Source organism: Elephas maximus, chromosome 21 (assembly GCF_024166365.1).
Source record: "Elephas maximus indicus isolate mEleMax1 chromosome 21, mEleMax1 primary haplotype, whole genome shotgun sequence".
In the NCBI taxonomy this organism is placed as follows: Eukaryota; Metazoa; Chordata; class Mammalia; order Proboscidea; family Elephantidae; genus Elephas; species Elephas maximus.
The window spans coordinates 66,363,426-66,388,339 of NC_064839.1; positions in this window are offsets into that span (position 1 = coordinate 66,363,426).

Genomic DNA, 24,914 nt, shown 5'->3' on the forward strand with positions numbered 1-24,914 from the left:
GCACAGTGGTTAAAGTGCTGGGTTGCTATCTGAAAGGTTAGCAACAGCCTCTCTGTAGTAGAAAGATGTGGCAGTCAGCCCCGGTAAAGATTTACAGCCTTGAAAATCCTATGGGGGAAATTCTACCATGTTCTATAGAGTCTCTATGAGTTGGAACCTACTTCATGACAATGGGCCTGGATTTTTTTTTTTTTTTTTTGGTGTGTCATACATTGTATGTTAAAGATTAGTATATTGTTGTTGTTAGGTGCTGTTGAGTTGATTTTTAGTTCATAGTGACCCCATATGACAGAATAGAGCTGCCCCATAGGTACTTCTAGGCAGATTTGTGAAACTGTTGGATGGGTTTGAATTGTTGACCTTTTGGTTAGTAGCCAAGCACTTACTGTTGTGCCATCGGAGCTCCTTAAAGATTAGTATAGGCCAAAATAAATAATATTCATGCTCCAAAAGAGCATGCCCCTTCTTTTGTCAGAATGCTAATGTGGGGGAACTGAATCTGTTTACATTGTAGCTGAGATAGGTGTGGGTTTTCTTGTTGCTGTAGCTAGATTGTTCACAATTGTCAAATGATATAAAGACAGCATGAACCTCTTCTCTTCAATAGGACTGAGATCAGAGTGCCTGTGGGTTTTATCTTGTCCTACTATCCTTCCTTCAAATTTCTACAGATGAAGTGTGTCTATGCCTCAGGTGGGTCTTTCTCAGCTGTCCTGTCTCTCCTCCAGCCACATATATCCACTTACTAGTATTCAGTGTGGTGCCCTGGAGATTTTCTTAGTTCATCCCTGTCCTCAGTCTTTAGTAAGTTTAGGTAAATTCCATAAATGTACATTTCTTTGCATTCTCAGCTCTCTGATGAGCTTGACACATTATGATTTTGTAGGTTATCCAATTTGTTCTTGTCATTAGGGCAGGAAAAATTTATCTTGTCTCTCTTGTCTTGAGACTTTCTGTGTCCTAAGTAGAAATGAAAGTCTCTTAATGCTTTTTTTTTTTTTTTAGTGTAGGGAGCTGCTTGATTTTAAAGTGGTTCATTTAGCATTTTGTCTTTAATTTTAGTTTATGGTTATTGTTTTTTTAATGTTACTTTAAAGATATCTTTTTCTGGTCCAAAGACACAAAATATTTGTGTCTCTTGTCTTCTAAGAGCTTTATTGTTTTCTGACAATTACTTTACTTAAATCTGTTTTCTATTTAAGATGTGAAGAGAAATGTTTCAGCTTGAGGGTATGGATATTTTGTGTTTCTTTGAGGATGGTGGCCTCCTTTGTAATTTTATTTCATTTTTTTTTTAATTGAGTTTGAAAAAAAGAGTAACTAATAATGTCTTTTCCTTACTTCTTTTAATCAACACCTCTTTCATTGCAAAATATTTTTAGGTTGTAAAAATTCTCTTAACATCCTTGGAATTACTATATGAATTCATCTGAACCTGTTAAGATTATAACAATGCTATTACAGTTTTTAGCAACATAAATGGAATTTAAAGTGGATTATTTAACCCCAGTATAAATGTAATCAGAAACAAATAGGGTAAAGTTTTGAAAATTTAATACTTGTATCTATATAGCTCAAGGGATTTTATTGATTTTACTTACCACTCTAATTAGTCAAATTCCAGTTACTTGGTTCTGTCTGAATTCATATGAAGAATCCATCTGACATTTGTGTTATTTGCCAGACCTGGTTATAAGAAGAAGGTGGTCATTGGTTTATTTAGGATAAAAAGCAGTTATCCTTTATTTAAGGCTAGTTACTTTTAGTTGATAGGCTTATTTAAAGCTATGTTGTTTTTTTTTTTTTATAGGAGATTAATGTTTTAGAGGGAAAATCTCTAGTAATTCATATTAGTCTTTTTTAGCATTTGGAAATATGATCCTTACAGGTGACATATACTATATGTGATTTTATACTGTTTAAAAGGTGATTGATATAAGTTTTTTTTTCTGTATGTAATTCCATCCATTGGAATGAAGGACACATTGTAGAAAAGCCTAAATCCTTACTATTGTAAAATAATTAAAAAATCTCTAGTTTCTCTCCCTTGTTCCTCTAAATAATTATAATACAGCAACTTTATGCTAGAGTCATATAATTCTGTTTTTATAGAAAACATTATATTGCATTGAAAAGAGAAGGAATATGTCAGTCCGTTTTAGTATTTATAAAGTTAAGAGCAGAATTTTTATAGAAAAACAGGTTTGTTTTTTCTTTCCAGAGATATGACTATTTCTCATGGGAGTATATTAGAATTCCATCACCCAGATTGTTTTCCTATGAGGACTAATATTTGCTCTTTCAGCTAGAATTTATTTAGTGCAGCATTTGTACTAAACTCTCTCAGAACTATAGAAGCACATGACAAGGTGTAACTTAGTGGAATAAAAAAGAAATAAACTGAAACAAAAACAAAACACACAATTAAATGACAAATTAAAAACTTTGAAATTAGCTATTAGTGCTTTCAGAATTCTAAAGGGACAAACCAGTCAAAAGTTGGAAATTGGAAATTAACATTAATTTCCTAACTGATTTCTCAAAGGAACGTAGCAGCTAAATCTTCAGGCAACTCCCTGTATCATTCTGACCCTAAGGATTTTTTGACCCCATCAAGAGCTCTAATCCATTAGTCTTTAATACTTTAATGTTCTCTCCTCTTCTTACTTAGCATAAATTTCAGGGGAAATCAATCAAATCACTCCCTTGTGTTCATCCACAATTCCATTGATTCGTCAGATTTGATTGGCAAAACCACAGCCCTGTCTGTTTGGCACAGGCACTTCTGTTGCTGGTGGTGGCTGAAGAAAACCTATACCATACTTTTTTTCCCCAAAATACCATGCCCATGTAAATAACACGTGCACACATACAACATGTGGAAATGACAAAAATATGTAAAAAAGTTCTGACATAATGTGCCCTTGCATATTCTGCAGATATCTCCTGACATTCCCAACGGTGAATTTTGGCTTCATTCACCTCATTCAATAGTCTGAAAAATGTTACTTTTGATTATATTTGAATAATAAAGGTATAAGTCCAGAAATCATGGATCAAGTTTGGTAGTACCCCAGTAATCAGGAAATAAACAATTGAAACAGTGTGTTTGTTTCCATCCATTTAAATTGATTATTGTATCACCATCGCTTTTGAGTCATCAATCGGAACATTGAACCTACTGAAGCCTGCCCATAAATCATGTGCTATCAGTTGGAATCGTAAATACAGCAAAGCCTGGACTGGCATAAATGGCATCAATTCAGCCTTCATTGACGTAATTATCACAGTAGTCTTCTGACTCTGGTTTTAATTGGAGGAATAAACACAGCGAAACCAATACACAGTCACTCTTGGCTCAACAGTCGAATGCGAAAACTTATCCGGCCATCTTAAGGGAAATCATTAAACTATGGTAGATCTATTTATTTCACAGTCTAATTAATGTCTTATTAGTGCCAACGTCTTTGATCAATGATCACGAGCCACTTTATTTGTATGCTTACGAGCATAGAAAAAGGCCCTTGCTTCTTGCACACCTCACATTTGAATTTTGCGATTTCTTTACTAGAACCAGCCAGTTATCAATTACATTGTGTGTGTTCTTTTCAGTTTATAAATCTAAATCTTAGAACCCTTTAGGATCATGTCAGGAATTACAAGCAAGTCCTACACTGCCGACTTCAAACTGAAAGTGGTTGCAAGGGCGGAAGAAAAAGAAACAGAGCAGGGGCAAGAGAGTGCAGGGTGGGAGAGTCCTCCGTTCGTGAATGTAGAAAGGAGAAAAAGGAGCTGGAGAAAGTGAAATTGAAGTCAGCAACAGGTAAAAAAATATTGACATGGTGCGCTTAGGAGAATAATACATGGGGGTTTCAGGGTTTGCAAAATACATATAATGTGCGTGTTATTTGTGTAAATATGGTAGACATGTCGTGAGACCCGAGTGGACCCTTAATGTCGTCTGACAATCATAATCCGCCTCCCTAGTCCGTTCATTTCTGTTTCCTAAATAACTATTTCATGCTTTCTCTTCTCTCCTCAAACTCCCAATATCTCTTTCCTCCTTTTTTCTCCCAGTTGATGATCTTGTTCCTTATTTCACTGAGAAAATTAAAGCAATCAGAAAAGAACTTCCACAGATTGCCACTATCAAATCTGTCACCTAATAGCACCTGCACCCATACACTCTGCTTTAATATCTGTGACTAAAATGAATGGTTCCTGTTCCCATCCAAGGCTAACTTTCCTAATTGTGGCAGTTTTTTTTTTCTTTCTCTTTTCACTTATTTCATGTTATTGCTCAAATATCACCTTTGAAATGTTGCTTATAATGACCACCTTCTTCAAAATTGCATCCTGCCTCCCCATACTGACAACTCTAATCTTCGTACCTGTTCTATTTATTTCCATAGTATTAATCACCTTCTGGAAACCCTGGTGGCCTAGCGGTTAAGAGCTATGGCTGCTAACCAAGAAGGTCAGCAGTTCAAATTCACCAGGCGCTCCTTGGAAACTCTATGAGGGCAGTTCTACTCTGTCCTATAGGGTCACTATGAATTGGAATTGACTTGATTGTTTTGTTTTGGGGTTTTTTTTTTTGAATCACCTTATAACACACCATGTAGTTCACATATTTATAATTATTTTTTTATCGTCTGTTCCCCTGTTAGAATGTAAGCTGCAAGAGGGCAGGGATTTTTGTTTTATTCATTGTATCCCAACATTTAGAGCTAGGCTTGTGTATAAAAACAACCAAACCTGTTGCCGTCGAGTTGATTCTTACTCGTGGCTACCCCATATGTTACAGAGAGCTGTTCTATGGGGTTTTCATGGCTGTAATCTTTATGGAAGCAGATTGCCAGGACTTTTTTCTGCAGTGTCACCAAGTGGGTTCAAATTACCAACCTTTTTTAGGTTAGCAGTTGAGGGCAAAATGTTTGTGCCATCCAGGGACCTTCAGGCTTGTATATGTATACATGTTGTTATTGTTAGCTGTCATAGAGTTGGTTCCGAATCGTAGTGACCCTATGTACAACAGAACAAAACACTGCCTGGTCCTGCACCCACCCTTACAATCACTGCTATATTTGAGCCCACTGTTGCAGCCACTGTGTCAATCCATTTTGTTAAGGGTCTTTCTCTCTTTTGCTGACCCTCCACTTTACCAAGCGTGATGTCCTTCTCCAGGGACTAATCCTTCCTGGTAGTATGTCCAAAGTAAGTGAGGCAAAGTCTCACCATCCTAGCTTCTAAGGAGCATTCTGGCTGTACTTCTTCCAAGACAGAATTTGTTTGTTCTTCTGGCAGTCCATGATATAGTCAATATTTTTCACCAACACCATCATTCAGGGGCATCAATTTTTCTTTGGTCTTCCTTGTCCAGCTTTCGCATGCATGTGAGGTGATTGCAAATACCATGGCTTGGGTCTGGTGCACTTTAGTCCTCAAAATGAAATATTTGCTCTTTTACACTTGAAAGAGGTCTTTTCCAGCAGATTTGCCCAATGAAATATGTCATTTGATGTCTTGACTCCTGCTTCCACGGGTGTTGATTCTGGGTCCAAGTAAAATGAAATCCTTGGCAACTTCAATCTTTTCTGTCTCTATCATGATGTTACTTGTTGGTGCAGTTATATAATACCCATTACCTTCAACTTGATTCTGACTCATAGCGACCTTATAGGACAGAGTAGAACTGCTGTATAGGGTTTCCAATGCTGTAAATCTTTACAGAAACAGACTGCTACATCTTTCTCCTGCAGAGCTGCTGGTGGGTCTGAATGCCAACCTTTTAGTTAGCAGTCAAGCACTTAACCACTTCGCCTCCAGGGCTCCACCAGTATACATACGTGTGTGTGTGTGTTTGTGTGTGTGAGAGTGTGTGTGTGTGTGTGTATGCCCCGTAGGGTTCCCAAGGAGTGCCTGGTGGATTTGAACTGCAGACCTTTTGGTTAGCAGCTGAACTCTTAACCACTATGCCACCACGGTTTCCATATATATATATATACACATATACATATACATATACATATATATACATATATATACATATATATACATATATACATATATATATACATATATATACACATATATATACACATATATACACATATATACACATATATATACACACATATATATACATATATACACATATATACACATATATACATATATACATATATACATACATATATACATACATATATATACACATATATATACATATATACATATATATACATATATATACATATATATACATATATACATATATATACATATATACACATATATACATATATATGTATATGTATATACATATATATACACATATATATACATATATACATATATACATATATATACATATATACATATATATACATATATATATATATATATATATATATATATATATATATATATAGTACGCACTAAGTTCTTTCCCTAACACCTGTCTATCAGCTTGTCATACCATGGTGGCTTGTGCATTGCCATGCTGTTGGAAGCTCTGCCACCAGTATTTCAAATACCAGCAGGATCAGCACGGTGAACAGATTTCAATGGAGCTTCTGAACTTAGATTAGGAAGAAAAGCCTGGTGATCTACTTCCCAAAATTATCCAATGAAACCCCTATGGATCATAACAGGATGTTATCTTATACAGTGCTGGAAGTCACTCAAAATACTCAGTGACTGTCACAGTGGACTCCAGCATACCAACAATTGTGAAGATGGTGCAGGACCAGGCAATGTTTCATCCTGTGGTACATGAAGTTGGCATGAGTTGGGATTGACTCAGAGTTGACTCGATGGCAACTAACAACAAAAATACTTCCCCCTGAATCAATAAATTATTGTTCAAAAGGATATAAATCATTTGAGGTGAGAAATGTAGTATAAAACGTATTTTGGCATTTTGCTAAATTTTTAAAAAGAAAATCCTATCTTGAAATTTTTTCACCTAGCTTAAAAAATTTGTACAAATTACATTTTATATGTATTCACTTTATGTCTAAAAAAACACAATTTTACAAAAAAAAAAAAGTATTTGGACACCATTTAAAGGATCCTTTAGGCACCACCCAGACTGAAATACACCTCTCCTCTTCCCACTTCTGTTACTTTCACCTCCTCCATGTTTCCTTTTAGGAGAGGAGACTTGACCTTGAAGGGCAGATATATTCTCTCAGAGATAAAAACTGGCTGGTGATAACTGTGTTCTTTGGGTGAGCAACGCCTTCTAGAATATATTTTAAAGAACGCATAGATTTTCTTCTTGGTTGTCCTAACTTTAGACTTTAAATAAATTGTAAGTACACATTTTAATTTAACCATAACTTGAGAAGATTTATCTTACGCTAACATAGTACTATATTTGCATATCACTTCTCTTACTTTCTTCCGAGGGTGTGTAAAATGTTTTGGAAATGCTTACTTTCAAGATGAACGCCTTTACAATGTCAGGTGTTACCTCGGAAATAAAAACTTCATTATATTAATTCAGAAAGATTATCATCTCTTTTCAAAATATTCGTCTATCATTTCATTAATTTACATCAGTTCAAAATATAGCCCCCCCATAAGTACATTTATTCCACAACTTTTTTTTTTTCCAAAAGACTATTAATATTTTCTGATTATGCAGCAGAAATCTAAAGTGTCCCTGGAGTCATTAAACCTGCCTTAATTGATTTGTGTGTGAGGCAAGCTGAATTCAGATGCATACATTCATCACAGCTGAACTATCGCCTTCTTTATTAGGCGGAAGCACATACGACAGTAAAAACGCCACTCCACCTCTCTTGCATTTCAGGCAGCCTCCGTACATGGCATCCTTTATCACCTACAAAGTCACAGCTTCCGGAGAAGAAGGAACCCGAGTTTGTGTGCTCTGCGTCGCCGTCCCACCTTCCCTTGTCTTCTCTTTCCTGCCTTCTTCAGGTCACAGAGTCCCAGAGTCACACCAACAGCTCCCTGGATCTGTGAACTGATCTAAAGCCACATTTTCACTTTGTTCCATGAAAGATTTTTTCAGTCTACCTCTTCTGCTTCCTCCCTGCTCACCTCCTCACCAGAAAGAATATAAGTGAAGGGTGAGAGCGTGGCAATAAAATATTCTTTTCTTGCTTTATCAAAGGCAAGTAGTATATTCACAAGGTCAGAGTTCTGAATCTTTTTCCTAAAGGAATTCAATTCAAAAGTTCCTTGGGGTGTCTGCAGGGGGATAAGTATCAACTGGAAAACTTTATTTCTTTTGAAACTTCACTTTACTTTTTCTTCTGAAGCAGCTTCTTTAAAGCCAGGCTTGCTGCTTACCTCAGACTTGCCACTCTACAAATAAAAAAAACCAAAGCCACTGCCATCGAGTCGATTCCCACTCATAGCGACCCTATAGGACAGAGTAGAACTGCTCCATAGAGTTTTCAAGGAGCGCCTGGCAGGTTCGAACTACCAGCGTTTTAGTTAGCAGCCGCAGCACTTAACCATTGGGCCACCAGGGTTTCCTGCCACTCTACAGGGTAGTGAAAAAGGATTAAGTTAGAACTAATTAAATGCCAGGAGTTGCTACATATTCCATTAATAATCAGCTTCCTCATTGTTAAAAATGGAATTTAAAAATTTTGAGATGAGCTTATTATGGTGCTTTTCACTAGCTCAGCCAACTCATATAAGGTTTTTAATGCTTTTATTTTTGGGTTGGGATGGGGAGTGAATAAAAATATTAGACAACTACCTATATTCGTAAGATATGAAAGATGCCCAAACTTTTGTCTATAAATCTCTTCCAAAGGCTGTTTGTAAAATTCTTTCGAGTCTTGATTTTCATGATCAAGGCAGCGAAGTTGCTATTATTTAGGTTCATTTAAAACATGTTTTATGAACAATGTAGTTTCAACATGTTGATGAGACCAGCCAGCCCTAAGGGAACAGGTCAGAGTATTACCAATTTTTTGAGGTGGGACCAAAGAGAGATCACAAAATGGCACTCCTAAAGGGACTCTAGAGAAAGGGTGGCTCTGCTAAGCTAAGAAGTAGCATGGTGACCTTGAATGCTTTTGGAAAGGAGAATGCTCAAGATGAATTGCAGGGGAAGCAATACTAACTTTATATGTACCACCGGGAAATTATTCAACTTAGCTATTTCAATGTGCATTTGATAATCATTTTATCATTTTTATTATTGATTTTGTCTAAGATTTTATGTTACCAATGGTGGGAGTCCAGTTGACACTGCTCCCAAGCCTGGCAAATTACCAGTGGGAGGAACCTGGAAGATGTTGATGGCCAGAAAAAGATCAAGAAGGAAGAGCAAGAACACAAATCAGCATTAGGGATTCAATGGATGTTTACTGAAAGAAAGATAGATGAAGAAAGAAAGGAATGAAAGAAGAAAGGAAAGAATTTAAACTCAAAGGCTAGTATTAGTAGGCAGAGAGAAACAGACGGCACGTTCAGTCAAAGACTCAGGAGTCAGATGATTTAAACTGTTATTTCAAAAGAAACCTTGAGTAAACAGCCCAGTGGGGGGCTCTTCTGGTGGATAGGTGAGAGACTGTGTGGGGATTAGGACCCTGACCTCTTGCACTCTCCTTGCTGGCTCCCTGCAGGACTCCTTGAGGCTGAGCCAGGGAACACCAGGGCCCTGGGAGATTCAGTTAAAAAATCCCTGAGCAAGTGAAAGCTTCCTTTCTGAGATTATTTTAGGCAAATACTGTATTGTTCTTCTTCAGGGTCAGGGAAACATTTGTTTCTGTTGGAAATGATGCTGTACCTCAAATTCGTGAACAAGCTTATATCACTATTTTTATAGATTAGATTTCTACAAGAGGGATTGAGATACCATATAATTAATGATAATTATTAATGGTATAATCAATGGCTAGGAAATTATATTTAGTCATGTAAAATCCTGAAGCCTCTTTTAAACACTCCATTGCCAAATTGTGTTCTCTCCCATTTGGTATTTGTATAATTGCTACTTGGAGCCTAAATGGAAGTTTTGTTACTAAGAGAGCTACTGGAGAATGTAGCTTGAGTTGTGACAACAATGTCCTTCCTAATCAGGGTTAGATTACCCAGTAAGCAAGCTACATGTGGGCTGATTTGTGCTTACTTACCAATCTGTAGTGAATAATTTCACATAGATTTCACCACATCAAAAAATGTTAGGTATATTCTTTGTGAAATACTCTAAGATTGTGTATGATAATGTATTCCTGAGTATTTCTTGCAATGCAGATTTCACGAATCTTCCTACTCTGTCAAAGGTGTGGTGAAACCCATGTGAAATTGTTCACCACAGATTAGTAAACAAGCACAAGTAAACCCTTGTTTACCTTGCTTACTGCATCATCTGACCCAGTCAGGGATTGTAAATTTAAAAAGGGGCTTTGATTCTGTATGAAGGTGCTGTGGGGTTGGAAGAGAGATAGCTGCTAGCCATACCTAGAAGCAGAATCTTTGATGTGGTGAAAAAATGTGAAAGTGTTCACTACAGATGAACTGGTAAGCAAGGTAAAAAACAAACAAAAAACCTGTTCTTGCCGTGGAGTTGATTCCGACTCATAGTGACCCTATAGGACAGAGTAGAACTGCCGCAAAGGGTTCCCAAAGAGCAGCTGGTGGATTTGAACTGCCGACCTCTTAGTTAGCAGCCAAGCTTTTAACCACTTCACCACCAGGGCAGTGTGGTCAGGCAGTGTGGAAAATCTCAGGGGTTTCCACTGGAGGTGGAGCTACTGACCACGCTGCAGGAGAGGGCTGCACACATATTCCCCGCAGGGTACAGATCCCAAAGAGGAAGAGGGTAAGAAAGGTCAGGGCACATATGCCCATTCCTCCTCCAAATTCCATCAAATAAGTCTATTTTCTTTCAGGAGGTGTGAGTGAAACAGCAAAGGGAGGCGGGAGGATACTGCTAATGGAGGTCCCTCAACATAGAGGCATAAAACTAGGATAAAGAAATTCCCCCTTATAGGTTGACTCTGTGGATTATGTACTTAGACTTGTGGCTGGACGTAGAGAGTGGGTGTGAGGCCATCCTAAAGATGGAGGCGTTTCGTTAACCAGTGAAAGGGGAGAAGAGGAATTGTACACACACACACGTACACACACAGAGGATTTTGGTTAAGATTGCCTCCTTTACATAACTGTCTCCAGAATAATATTCCTTAAGTTAGGCCTCAAATCTTTTTCTTTGCCTTAATTCCTGAGCCTTGCTTTCTCAAGTATTGAATATGACCGGTAAATTCTTTTTGAAATACTCTGAGATTGTGTATGATAATGTATTCCTGGGTGTTTCTAGCCACCCAGAACTCACAAATCTTCCTACGGAAATATTCACGTTATTATTTTGAAGCAAAATAATACAGGCACATAGCAAAATACCCACTAGCATAGCATGAATGGTTTTTGATAAAAAGGATCAGTCTTCCTGTTTATGCCTCCTAATCTCGTTTCCATTCCCTAGAGGCAACTACTTTTAACCATTTCTCTTTTCTTTTTACGATTACCTTCATAATGCTAGATAATATGCCAATACCACCATTTTTTAAAATAATTTATTTTATTTTGTTTTGTTGTTGTTGACAGTATACACAACAAAACATTCACCAATTGAACAATTTCTACCAGTGCAATTTAGTGACATTGATTAAATTCTTCAAGTTGTAATGCCACCATTTTTTAACTTAATAAATTTAAACATGGAATCAACTTGATGGCAACTAATAGAGACTGGAACAAATGCCTCCTGGAAAGATGAGAATTTAGCTTCTACCTCCTTGGATCGTATTCTTCTTGTCTTTTTTTTTTTTTAAGGTTGAACTTTTATTATCTTTTTTTTTATTAACTCTTATTGAGCTTCAAGTGAACGTTTACAATTCAAGTCAGTCTGTCACATATAAGTTTACATACATCTTACTCCGTACTCCCACTTGCTCTCCCCCTAATGAGTCAGCCCTTCCAGTCTCTCCTTTCGTGACAATTTTGCCAGCTTCCCACTCTCTCTCTCCTCCCACCCCCCCTCCAGAGAGGAGATGCCAACACGGTCTCAAGTGTCCACCTGATATTATTAGCTCACTCTTCATCAGCATCCCTCTCCCACCCACTGTCCAGTCCCTTTCATGTCTGATGAATTGTCTTCGGGGATGGTTCCTGTCCTGTGCCAACAGAAGGTTTGGGACCATGGCCGCCGGGATTCCTCTAGTCTCAGTCAGACCATTAAGTATGGTCTTTTAATGAGAATTTGGGGTCTGCATCCCACTGATCTCCTGCTCCCTCAGGGGTTCTCTGTTGTGCTCCCTGTCAGGGCAGCCATCGATTGTGGCTGGGCACCAACTAGTTCTTCTGGTCTCAGGATGATGTAGGTCTCTGGTTCATGTGGTCCTTTCTGTCTCTTGGACTCTTAGTTGTCCTGTGACCTTGGTGTTCTTCATTTTCCTTTGCTTCAGGTGGGTTGAGACCAACTGATGCATCTTAGATGGCCGCTTGTTAGCATTTAAGACCCCAGATGCCACATTTCAAAGTGGGATGCAGAATGTTTTCATAATAGAATTATTTTGCCAATTGACTTAGAAGTCCCCGCAAACCATGGTCCCCAAACCCCTGCCCTTGCTCCGCTGACCTTTGAAGCATTCATTTTATCCTAGAAACTTCTTTGCTTTTGGTCCAGTCCAATTGAGCTGACCTTCCATGTATTGAGTGTTGTCCTTCCCTTCACCTAAAGCAGTTCTTATCTACTAATTAATCAATAAAAAACCCTCTCCCTCCCTCCCTCCCTCCCCCCCTCGTAACCACAAAAGTATGTGTTCTTCTCAGTTTTTACTATTTCTCAAGATCTTATAATAGTGGTCTTATACAATATTTGTCCTTTTGCCTCTGACTGATTTCACTCAGCATAATGCCTTCCAGTTTCCTCCATGTTATGAAATGTTTCACAGATTCGTCACTGTTCTTTATCGATGCTTAGTATTCCATTGTGTGAATATACCACAATTTATTTACCCATTCATCCATTGATGGACACCTTGCTTGCTTCCAGCTTTTTGCTACTGTAAACAGAGCTGCAATAAACATGGGTGTGCATATATCTGTTTGTGTGAAGGCTCTTATTTCTCTAGGGTATATTCCGAGGAGTGGGATTTCTGGGTTGTATGGTAGTTCTATTTCTAACTGTTTAGGATAACGCCAGATAGATTTCCAAAGTGGTTGTACCATTTTACATTCCCACCAGCAGTGTATAAGAGTTTCAATCTCTCCGCAGCCTCTCCAACATTTATTATTCTGTGTTTTTTGGATTAATGCCAGCCTTGTTGGAGTGAGATGGAATCTCATCGTAGTTTTAATTTGCATTTCTCTAATGGCTAATGATCGAGAGCATTTTCTCATATATCTGTTAGCTGCCTGAATATCTTCTTTAGTGAAGTGCGTGTTCATATCCTCTGCCCACTTCTTGATTGGGTTGTTTGTCTTTTTGTGGTTGAGTTTTGACAGAATCATATAGATTTTAGAGATCAGGCGCTGGTCGGAGATGTCATAGCTGAAAATTCTTTCCCAGTCTGTAGGTGGTCTTTTTACTCTTTGGGTGAAGTCTTTAGATGAGCATAGGTGTTTGATTTTTAGGAGCTCCCAGTTATCGGGTTTCTCTTCGTCATTTTTGGTAATGTTTTGTATTCTGTTTATGCCTTGTATTAGGGCTCCTAGGGTTGTCCCTATTTTTTCTTCCATGATCTTTATCATTTTAGTCTTTATGTTTAGGTCTTTGATCCACTTGGAGTTAGTTTTTGTGCATGGTGTGAGGTATGGGTCCTGTTTCATTTTTTTGCAAATGGATATCCAGTTATGCCAGCCATTTGTTAAAAAGACTATCTTTTCCACAATTAACTGACACTGGGCCTTTGTCAAATATCAGCTGCTCAGACGTGGATAGATTTATATCTGGGTTCTCAATTCTGTTCCATTGGTCTATGTGCCTGTTGTTGTACCAGTACCAGGCTGTTTTGACTACTGTGGCTGTATAATAGGTTCTGAAATCAGATAGAGTGAGGCCTCCCACTTTCTTCTTCTTTTTCAGTAATGCTTTGCTTATCTGAGGCTTCTTTCCCTTCCATATGAAGTTAGTGATTTGTTTCTCTATCACCTTAAAAAATGACATTGGAATTTGGATCGGAAGTGCGTTACATGTATAGATGGCTTTGGTAGAATAGACATTTTTACTATGTTAAGTCTTCCTATCCATGAGCAAGGTATGTTTTTCCACTTAAGTATGTCCTTTTGAATTTCTTGTAGTAGAGCTTTGTAGTTTTCTTTGTATAGGTCTTTTACATCCTTGGTAAGATTTATTCCTAAGTATTTTATCTTCTTGGGGGCTATTGTGAATGGTATTGATTTGGTAATTTCCTCTTCGATGTTCTTTTTGTTGATGTAGAGGAATCCAAGTGATTTTTGTATGTTTATTTTATAACCTGAGACTCTGCCAAACTCTTCTATTAGTTTCAGTAGTTTTCTGGAGGATTCCTTAGGGTTTTCTGTGTATAAGATCATGTCATCTGCCAATAGAGATATGCCCTGGCTAGGACTTCTGGCACGATGTTGAGTAAGAGCGGTGATAAAGGGCATCCTTGTCTGGTTCCCGTTCTCAAGGGAAATGCTTTCAGGTTCTCTCCATTTAGAGTGATATTGGCTGTTGGCTTTGCATAAATGCCCTTCATTATGTTGAGGAATTTCCTTCAATTCCTATTTTGCTGAGAGTTTTTATCATAAATGGGTGTTGGACTTTGTCAAATGCCTTTTCTGCATCAATTGATAAGATCATGTGGTTTTTGTCTTTTGTTTTATTTATGTGATGGATTACATTAATGGTTTTTCTGATATTAAAGCAGCCTTGCATACCTGGTATAAATCCCACTTGATGGTGGTGAATTATTTTTTTGATATGTTGTTGAATTCTATTGGCTAGAATTTTGTTGAGGATTTTTGCATCTATGTTCATGAGGGATATAGGTCTGTAATTTTCTTTTTTTGTAATGTCTTTACCTGGTTTTGGTATCACGGAGATGGTGGCTTCATAGAATGAGTTGGGTAGTATTCCATCATTTTCTATGCTTTGAAATGCCTTCAGTAGTAGTGGTGTTAACTCTTCTCTGAAAGTTTGGTAGAACTCTGCAGTGAAGCCGTCCGGGCCAGGGCTTTTTTTTGTTGGGAGTTTTTTGATTACCGTTTCAATCTCTTTTTTTGTTATGGGTCTATTTAGTTGTTCTACTTGTGAATGTGTTAGTTTAGGTAGGTAGTGTTTTTCTAGGAATTCATCCATTTCTTCTAGGTTTGCAAATTTGTTAGAGTACAATTTTTCTTAATAATCTGATATGATTCTTTTAATTTCAGTTGGTTCTGTTGTGATGTGGTCCTTCTCGTTTCTTATTCAGGTTATTTGTTTCCTTTCCTGTATTTCTTTAGTCAGTCTAGCCAATGGTTTATCAATTTTGTTAATTTTTTCAAAGAACCAGCTTTTGGCTTTGTTAATTCTTTCAATTGTTTTTCTGTTCTCTAATTCATTTAGTTCAACTCTAATTTTTATTATTTGTTTTCTTCTGGTGCCTGATGGATTCTTTTGTTGCTCAGTTTCTATTTGTTCAAGTTGTAGGGACAGTTCTCTGATTTTGGCTCTTTCTTCTTTTTGTATGTGTGCATTTATTGATATAAATTGGCCTCTGAGCACTGCTTTTGCTGTGTCCCAGAGGTTTTGATAGGAAGTATTTTCATTCTCGTTGCTTTCTATGAATTTCCTTATTCCCTCCTTGATGTATTCTATAATCCAGTCTTTTTTCAGGAGGGTATTGTTCCGTTTCCAAGTATTTGATTTCTTTTCCCTAGTTTTTCTGTTATTGATTTCTAGTTTTATTGCCTTGTGGTCTGAGAAGATGCCTTGTAATATTTCGATGTTTTGGACTCTGCAAAGGTTTGTTTTATGACCTAATATGTGGTCTATTCTAGAGAATGTTCCATGTGTGCTAGAAAAAAAGTATACTTTGCAGCAGTTGGGTGGAGAGTTCTGTATAAGTCAATGAGGTCAAGTTGGTTGATTGTTGTAATTAGATCTTCCGTGTCTCTATTGAGCTTCTTACTGGATGTCCTGTCCTTCTCCGAAAGTGGTGTGTTGAAGTCTCCTACTATAATTGTGGAGGTGTGTATCTCACTTTTCAATTCTGTTAAAATTTGATTTATGTATCTTGCAGCCCTGTCATTGGGTGCATAAATATTTAATATGGTTATGTCTTCCTGATCAATTGTCCCTTTTATCATTATGTAGTGTCCTTCTTTATCCTTTGTGGTGGATTTAAGTCTAAAGTCTATTTTGTCATAAATTAATATTGCTACTCCTCTTCTTTTTTGCTTATTGTTTGCTTGATATATTTTTTCCATCCTTTGAGTTTTAGTTTGTTTGTGTCTCTAAGTCTAAGGTGTGTCTCTTGTAGGCAACATATAGACGGATTGTGTTTCTTTATCCAGTCCAAGACTCTCTGTCTCTTTATGGGTGCATTTAGTCCATTTACATTCAGCGTAATTATAGATAAATAAGTGTTTAGTGTTGTCATTTTGATGCCTTTTTATGTGTGTTGTTGACCATTTCATTTTTCCACTTACTTTTTTGTGCTGAGATGTTTTTCTTAGTAAATTGTGAGATCCTCATTTTCGTAGTGTTTGACTTTATGTTTGTTGAGTCTTTACGTTTTTCTTGGTTTTTATCTTGAGTTATGGAGTTGTTATATCTCTTTGTGGTTACCTTATTATTTACTCCTATTTTTCTAAGTAAAAACCTAACTTGTATTGTTGTATATCGCCTTGTATCACTCTCCATATGGCAGTTCTATGCCTCCTGTGTTTAGTCCCTCTTTTTGATTATTATAATCTTTTACATATTGACTTCCGTGATTCCCTGTTATGAGTATATATATATATTTTTTTAATTAATCTTAATTTTTTTTGTGATTTCCCTATTTGAGTTGATATCAGGATGTTCTGTTTTGTGACCTTGTGTTGTGCTGGTATGTGGTACTATTGGTTTTCTGACCAAACAATTTCCTTTTGTATTTCTTGTAGCTTTGGTTTGGTTTTTGCAAATTCTCTAAGCTTGTGTTTATCTGTAAATATCTTAATTTCGCCTTCATATTTCAGAGAGAGTTTGCTGGATATATGATCCTTGGCTGGCAGTTCTTCTCCTTCAGTGCTCTGTATGTGTCGTCCCATTCCCTTCTTGCCTGCATGGTTTCTGCTGAGTAGTCTGAACTTATTGATTCTCCCTTGAAGGAAACGTTTCTTTTCTCCCTGGCTGCTTTTAAAATTTTCTGTTTATCTTTGGTTTTGGCGAGTTTGATGATAAGATGTCTTGGTGTTTTTCTTTTTGGATCAATCTTAAATGGGGTTCGATGAGCATCTTGGATAGATATCCTTTCGTCTTTCATGATGTCAGGGAAGTTTTGTGTCAGGAGTCCTTCAACTATTTTCTCTGTGTTTTCTGTCCTTCCTCCCTGTTCTGGGACTCCAATCACACGCAAGTTATCCTTCTTGATAGAGTCCCACATGATTCTTAGGGTTTCTTCATTTTTTTAATTCTTTTATCTGATTTTTTTTCAGCTATGTTGGTGTTAATTCCCTGGTCCTCCAGATGTCCTAGTCTGCATTCTAATTGCTCGAGTCTGCTCCTCTGACTTCCTATTTCGTTGTCTAATTCTGTAATTTTATTGTTGATCTTTTGGATTTCTACATGCTGTCTCTCTATGGATTCTTGCAACTTATTAATTTTTCCACTATGTTCTTGAATAATCTTTTTGAGTTCTTCAACAGTTTTATCGGTGTTTTCCTTGGCTTTTTCTGCAGTTTGCCTTATTTTGTTTGTGATGTCTTGAAGCATTCTGTAAATTAGTTTTTTATATTCTGTATCTGATAATTCCAGGATTGTATCTTCATTTGGGAAAGATTTTGATTCTTTTGTTTGGGGGGTTGTAGAAGCTGTCATGGTCTGCTTCTTTATGTGGTTTGATATGGACTGCTGTCTCCTTTCCATCACTGGGAAACTAGTTTTTCCAGAAAATCCACAAAAAAAAAATGCAGTCAGATCCCTATCAGAATTGCCTTTGGATTAGAACCGCCACCTTGTTCCTTGTAAGGATGAAAGTCTGAGATTTGGATCATATATGCTTGGCTGTAGCTGGTTCTGTGTTTTTAGTCTAATTAGGGGTGGATTTTTGGTCCCTGGTTTTTTTTTTTTTTTTTTTTTTTGTTCCTTCTCTCAGGCTGAAAGAGTGGGTTAGGAAAAGACCAAAAGAAGAAAAAAAAAACGGGGGGGTGGAGCAAAGCCGCCGCGGAGCCGGAGCCGTTCTCCTTCTGGCTCAGGCAATTCCAGTGTTAATGAAGCCACCTGGGGAGGGTGGGGGAGGAATCAGCGAGATAGGAGAGTAGCGCCTCAGAATATAGCCAGAGTTGCTTGTCTTGCTTGGAATGACTGTTATATCTGAGATTCCCACAGGGCGTGTCGCCTATGTGTGCTGGCTGTGTGGAGATTGCCCCCGGGGGTCTGGCCCTCTGAAGCCACCCACTGCCAGTCCAACTCCTAGCGTCAAGGTTCCCCTGCTGGGATGCTTTACTCCCGGCTCCAAAATCAGTCGCTGCCTCCCGGGAACTTCTCGTCCCGCCAGCCGCGTCGCTGCACCACCTCCGTGACCCGGATAGGCCCCCTCCGGGGTTAGTTCAGGGGAGTGGAGTAGCTCCCTGTGCTTGTGCAGTGCCAGCGCCCAGTCAAAATCCCGGTGGGATGGTTCCCCGGCTGGGATGCTGCTCCCCCAGCTCCAAGACCAGTCACTGCCTCCCGGGGACTTCTCCCACCAGCTGCGTCACCACACCCCCCGCATGAACTGGCTGGGCCCCCTCCCGGGGTGAGTTCAGGGGGGTAGGGATGGGCCCCTTGTTTGCATAGTCAGCTCCCCTGGGCTCTGCCCTAAATCGGGCACCAAAGGTTACCTGACTGGGACGCTGGCTCCAGGCTCTGAAAACAATTGCTGCTTCCCCGTATTTGTTCATTTTCCGTCTCTAAATCTGTGTTTGTTGTTCAGGGTTCGTAGATTGTTATTTATGTGATCGATTCACTTGTTTTTCTGAGTCTTTGTTGCAAGAGGGATCCGAGGTAGCGTCTACCTAGTCCGCCATCTTGGCCCCGCCTCCTCCTTTTTTTTGTAATTATATTTTTAATTTCTCTGGTTTACTTTTATAAACTGTAAATAATATATAGCTGTATTGATTGTAGATTTTTAATCGACAAATGATATCATTTTGTTTCAGATGAGAAATTTTAATATTAATCTTCCCTCCATATTTCCTACCCACCTTTTGACAGCTACAGTTGTACTTACTTTTCCTTTTTCATCGTCCAGGGTATTAACATTTACATACTATAAAATTAATCAGTTAAGCCTTCCTGCTGATGTTGGCTCTGACTGGAAAAAATCAATAGCTCTTATATGATTTTTGACTGTGCAAAATAATGTAGCCTAGATTTGCCATATTTTTGTTTTTTTCATTTTCTATATTCCAGGTTTTCTAAAGTTCACTGAGTATTTCATTTCATAAGCATATTTTAATTTTATTTTTATTGTACTTTTTTTTTTTAGATGAAGGTTTACAGAGCAAATTAGTTTATATTAAACAATTAATACACATATTGTTTTGTGACACTGGTTGCCAACCCTACAACATGTCAACACTTTCGCCTTCTCAACCTTGGGTTCCCCATTACCAGCTTTCTTGTCCCCTCCTGCCTTCTCCTTCTTGGCCCTGGGCTGGTGTGCCCATTTGGTCTTGTTTTATTTTATGGGCCTGTCTAATCTTTGGCTGAAGGGTGAACCTAAGGAGCGACTTCATTACTGAGCTAAAAGGGTGTTGAGAGGCCATACTCTCAGGGTTTCTCTAGTCTTTGTCAGGTCAGTAAGCCTGGTCTTTTTTTTTTTTTTTTGGTGAGTTAAAATTTTGTTCTACATTTTTCTCCATCTCTGTCCAGGACCCTCTATTGTGACCATAAGCATATTTTTCACCTTATAGTACTTGTTTCCTATTCTCTGCCTATTCCTCCTAATAACATTTGATTCTCATATTATAAATTGAATATGTTCTTACATCTTATAAGTGCACTGGCTGGAGTTTTGCTTAAGCACCTATATTTCTTGAATTGCTTCTAACTCCTCAGAGATTTTTTTTCTCCCATGATTTCTTATCTAGATGTTTCTTCTTCAGGCTTTGGTCATCCATGGGTGTTCACACATTTTTAAGAATGAAGGTTTGTGTAAACCATATACATTTACTCTATAGCCTCTTATAGCATCTCCCTGATTGGAATGATTAATTATCTGGGTCATCAGGGTTGTCAGGATTGTCAGGCTGCTACCTCCTCAAATGCATGAATCCGGAGGATTTTACTCCATTGCATGTTCACAAGAAACCCTAGGTCTTCCTAGGTTATGTGCTCCATTTCTTAGAGACAAACCCTGTGATATTTTGGTTGTAGTTAGATAAACCCTATTCCTTGCCCTCTGCATTGGGGGTGAGAAGAATGAGGTGTTCACCTTAAGTCAAGGGTCCTGTTTGAAGCTTTGCTTTTCACTGCCAACCGTGGTCATACCTGCTGAGAGTCTTTTTGTGACTTCACTAGGTGTACTGGTTCCTATCTTCCTGGCAACCTCTCAAGGTATATGTTGGTCTGTGGCTTCCTCAGGTCTCTGTCCGTATGTCAAAACTATCACATCAACTTTTTAGCTCTCAGAAATTTGTGAAATAGCCTGAAAACTGATGATGCTGCCTTTGACTCTCTACTCTCTTTTATTCTCATTCCAAATTTATTTTTATATTCTTACTTCAGTAAAATAGGGAGCGGGCAGAAGGGGAACATACGTGCTCTTTCTGACATCTTAAATTGAACATTAATTTGTTTTAAATGTTATCTGAAGCTTGGGAATAAAATCATTTTAAAAGTGTGTTTTTTTTTTTAATTCTCATTTTATCATGAGTAAATCTAAATATGTCTATTCTTGATATGGAAAGTAAAATCTATTTATAGCTTATTTTATTGTATGTGAAGAATGTGAACAACTTGTGTGTGTGGAAGGTGAGGCAGGGGAAGCATTTCTACTGCAAATTACTCTCTGATTAAGCTTTTGATATGGGAGAACTTGCTTGAACCTACTGGTTCACCAAATCTTCTATGCACCCCTATCTCTAACCACCATTTATTTGTCCAGAGATGAGCTCTTGATCCCAATTACAGCCAATAAAGACATCCATTTTTTTTTTTCTGGAACCAGTAACGTGTTGCTGTGTCTCAGTTCTGATGAATTGTTAATGTGGGTCTGAGAGGTTAGGCACCGTGTCACTATTCATGTGGAAGGAGCCTGTCTGAAAGAATGCAGGTGACTTTTATAGAGAAGCACAGATGAGATATCAGACCGGATAAGGTGCTAGTAGTATTTATGTTCCTAGTTCTCTTGGTTCTAGTCATCTGCGAGGTTTATCTCCACTCATGTTCTTTCTACACATTAGCTTCCTAAGCAAGATCACGCCCTTTTCACTAAACTAGTAGTATGTTTCTGTCACATGCAACCAGAAGTGTTCTGATTTTAATTCACAGCCTCAGCCATCATCTCAAACTTTCAAAACCATGAGCAAATTGAATCATAAATATTTCACTCATACATAATTCCAATTCTTCCCTCCATATCCACTTCCTCAGGATCTAAGTGTAGAAGAGATTTCACAAAATTACCAAGCGATTCTAGTCCTCAGAGTGACACTCAGATATGTGGAAACAATGGCTTCTTTTTTAGATTTACTTATATCATTACAAAGACTGTGAAAAATTTTCAAGTTATTCAGAGTAGTCGGGATATACTGCCATCACCCAAAGATTACTAAAGATGAGAATTAGAAAATAATTAGAAAAAACTTCATTCTTCCATATATTTATAATAGACTGTTATTTCTTGTGCTTTTCCATGACTTTAATGGAGAATGTGATTGGTCAATTGTTTGTACTTATCTTTAAAACTGAGTTACTCTGTTAAATATCTTCTAAAATAATGGGATCAATTATATGGGTTGTTGAGCAGGTGTTAGCCTGGATTCTCTAAAAATAAATCATGTCAGACTAATCTGAATTTTTTTTTTTTGACAGAGTAACTAAGTTAATTTATGAAAGGCATAATTTATCTTGATTTTAGCAACACTTTTGATAAAGCATCTCTCAAAAAGCTTGGGAATAAGTTTCCTACATACTGGCATTAGCATAAGACTGCTAAAATGGATGACTAACTGGCAAACTAGAGAAGGTAATAATACGTGGACAATAATTCTTTAGGGCAGAGTTGACAAGCAGGGTTCCCATGGGCTCAGAATTCAGGAATACTTTAAATAAGATTTATATTGTTAATTTAGCAATAGGCTCACAGTGTGCCAGCAATACAATCTGCCGATGACTCATAGGTAGTAGTTAGAGATTCTGAGGAAGATGAGCAACAGGGTTGAGTAAACAATTAGGTCCTCAAAACAAGATCAGAGTCTGAATTTGGAATTTCAAGATGAAGGAGTAGCTCAGTAATTGAACAATGATATGACTGAGGGAGTGGCAAAGGGACTATGTAAGTTCAGATAGTGTTTTATTTGTTTAATGGTTTGTGCTCTACAATTGAAAAGGTAAAGGTTGGAAGTTGTTCGGAAACTTCTATTACTGGTTTGAGCACTCTACACCTTATGAAAAAATTTTGGGCTTCCAATCCCATCAATTATTGTAGCAAACTTTGACCTTTTCTTATAAAAAACAAACAAAACCAAAACAGTTGTCATCCAGTTGACTTCAACTCATGGTGACCCCAGGTGTGTCAGAGGACTATGCTCCATAGGATTTTTAGTTAGATGATTTCTCAGAAGTAGATCACCAGGAAGGACATTCTTCCAAGGTGCATCTGGGTGGACTCAAACCTCTAGTCTTTCAGTTAGCAGCTGAGTGTGTTGTTTGCATCACTCAGGAACGCCTTCCTCTTATTTATCCCTCTAAGTCAAGACTAGCAGTCCTCACTCTATTTTTAAATGCTTAAAAAATAATGACCTCTTTTTTCTCGATGGTGATATACAATAGAAACTCCCAATTTCTGAGAAATTGAGCTTCTCCAAAAGGTACCCTAAGTGCTCTTCCTGGTGGTTGATCCCTGGTGCCTTCTCATAGATGGTTTTCAGAAGCTGCCCCTAATAGGCAGCAACAGCTCCTCTGTTGGTAGTGACTTCCAGGATGAGTTCTCAGTGGGGGGTTCACCTGGGATAAAAGATGCAGTCCATTTCCTCAATATCTCCCTACCACAACCTGTTATTCATGCCATCAGGTCTCGAGGGGTGCTCACAACCCTTATATTCCTAGATCCTTTGGCTGTTAAAATGCTCACATCAATCTTCCCCTCAACCCACTTCTAAGGGTAACTCACAGTAACAGATCAAATTTGCCCTCAGGTTTTCATTTCATAAGATTTTACGGCTTTGGAAGGAACTAACGTTGTACAGAAGTATTGAGTACCTTGTTACTCAGAGGACGTTGGTGGTTCAGTGGTAAAATTTTCGCCTCCCAGGAGGGCGACTTAGGTTCAAATCCTGGAAAACGCACCTCATGCACAACCTTACCCATCTGACAGTGGAAGTTTGCGTGTTGCTATGATTCTGAATAAGTTTCAGGGGAGCTTCCAGACTATGACAAAATATGAAGAAAGGCCTGGCAACCTACTTGTGAAAATCAACCAACGAATACCCTCTGATCACAAGGGTTTGATCTCCAACTGACCACGAGGATGGCGCAGGACCAGGCAGTGTTTTATTCCATCGTGTATGAGATCACCATGAGTCAGGTGCAACCTTATAACAGATAACTAAGACAACAACCCAGAGTGTGGTCTACTGACCATCAACATTGGCATCGCCTGGGAGCTTCCTACAAATGCGGAATCTTGGTCCTGTCTCTTAGCCATTGAAATAGAATATGCATTCAACATGATTTCTAGTTCATTTTTTGGTCTCATTAAGTTTGAGAAATATTGGTCTAGAGTTGCTCTAGAGACAGGCCTAGACAGAAAACTAAACTTCGGTGTCACATGGTTAGAAATTGATGGAGCTTGTTTGACTTCAGTTACACTTTCTTTCCTCTAACCATATCCCATGAATTTATGTACAAGAGAACAATAGGATGCTTTAGATAATGAGTTCTATGGTTCGTGCCCCTTGAGTAGCATAATAAACAGCAGAAGGATGCAGTTATGAAACTTAGGACAAACCTGGTAGTGAAGGAGAAACTGCTAGAATCAGCACAGCACTGTGGAATGTTTTTCTATTAAGGAAGAGAAATGGCCAGCAGGGCCCCAAATAAGATCATATAGTCCTGCATACCAGCAAAGAAGATGAGGTTGTTAGCCCTTGTGAGTGCAGTGGGGAACCCACTCTTCATAACATGATTGAACACATGGTGGCAGACAGAAGCTGTCCCGTTTCTTCAGGTTGCTTTGTGGCCTCAGGGCCCCATCTTGGATTTGGAAGGGAAAAATCTTATTAAAAAAAAAAAGTTATTTCTTACTCAACTTTTTTTTTTAATTGAGGAAAATCATGCATCTATTTTACAAATTTCTCAGAAGCAATGCTATATTTGGTTCTAAATATTGAGTGTAATTAAGGAGTTTCAAATTGGTGAATGATGCTGAAAATGACTGTAAAATTTATTCAAAAATCAGAATAACTATTTTTGTGAGGGAGGATTTAAAAATGAATGCATTTATGTATGAAAAATACATTTTAAAATAGGCTGAGAAGGTCTGATTGCATCTGATGATTATAGA